Source organism: Echinococcus granulosus, assembly GCF_000524195.1.
Source record: "Echinococcus granulosus chromosome Unknown EG_S00370, whole genome shotgun sequence".
In the NCBI taxonomy this organism is placed as follows: domain Eukaryota; kingdom Metazoa; phylum Platyhelminthes; class Cestoda; order Cyclophyllidea; family Taeniidae; genus Echinococcus; species Echinococcus granulosus.
Window position 1 is genome coordinate 5651 of NW_020170750.1, and position 1757 is coordinate 7407.

Consider the following 1757-nt stretch of genomic DNA (forward strand, 5'->3'; position numbering starts at 1 on the left):
AATAAGTAGCGGCCAGAATACATAAATTCAGGTGCAAAAGGAGATGGGTCTACTGGTATGGCTCGCTGGCCAGCCCGCTGGACGAGGAATAAGGGCCAAGGCACAAAATGGCCCTCTACCACAACTGAACATTATGCTAATAACTAACGCATTGCATGACCTCCCTACCCATTTGAGGGCAGTCCTCGGCATCGCCCTTCTGAAATTCCTTGCGCCAGGCACCAAAACTTGAACGTGGTGAAAGAAAACACCCGTGGATCAACCATGCCACACAACGAATTGCCACACCAACTGAGTTCGAGAAAATGCAGCGATGAGGACTACCTTACCCGGGCATAACGGTTAATCGGCAACACAAACGCTTTATATCGAGAGGAATAACTGACTACTAATTAAACCGTCTCATCTTCGTTTGGATCTAGTGTTCTTTCACGAGGGCCGACACCTGCCCTCGTCTGCTGAGCATGAGAGAGAAATGGCCAAAGCCGGAGTTTTCCCTGCGCCACTGTGGACACAGGGACAACTCCCATTTACCAGTTCCATGCTCTTCGTCAATTTAATCAGTCCACGCCAGAGAGGACTAAATTCGTTCAAGCGCAAAAAATAATCAGCGTTTGACTAGAATCTAAAAGTGCTAACATTCGAGAAATGATCTGCCAAGCATATATAAGCCACCTTGTCAACATCAATTCCATCTTCACGAATCTACGCATCTTTGCTTGCCACCCATACACAATGACAAAATCCCTTGGCATTCAAGCGATTCAATCCCAATTTATCTGCCACATGCATAAGGAAGTACAGTTATTTCTGCTCTAAGTGACGTTCTGTGACTGCTTTGAAGACGAAGCAAGACACACTGCTCGGGTGGAATACATATATTAGCCATGCAGAAGAAATTAGGGTCACTGGAATGGCCCGAAGGCCAGCCCACTGGAGAAGCACAGTGGCATGGACAATGTAATCCTCTACCAAAACCGATCGTTCAACAAATAGCCAACGTACTACACTCTATTGCAGATGTATACCCATGCATTGACGCATACAAACAAAGACGTGGGTAGCAAACAACGCAAATCTGGTTCACCTTTTATGTCTATCGTCACAATATCATCCCCTGTTGTGCATATGTGCATCAACACATGCAATCATAGGTATAAATCGCATCTATACTGATCCTGAATGTTGGTCTATTTGGTCTACCGGGCAGCTCCTCTTCTAAGCCGCGCATAGGAGCGTGCATTCAGACCATCGGGAATTTCTAACCAATGTTAAGACAGAGGCACCTACTGACACTCTGCAAGCGAGATAGTGACGTGATGGTGAGAGCTAGGGGTAGGATGACTCCTTCTACATGCGTCTTAGGGTCACCACGTGTCATTAAAGAACTTGGCTCCCCTCCTCCTCTCAAAATGTCAACTGACGTGATTGGAAGATATCACCGCACAATTGAGACGCAATGCATTTGACCATTGTAAAAATATTTTCGGAATGGCCAGTGAATGTGCAGAGTCTGTGAATAATAGATTCCAAATACCACGAATTGTTAGAAGTAGGTTTCAAATGCAATCATCTTTTACAATCATCTAGGGTGTGCGATTTCGACTTTCAAATGAATAAGGATAAATGATCCCAACTAAAGCAACATGTGATTAAAATCCGCTCAATGAAGGTTACGTGAGGATCCGCAAATGAATTGCTCCACAGTCTGGACCTCAGCGAACATATGGGATGGGCGCAAGTCTAAGCGTGGGAGC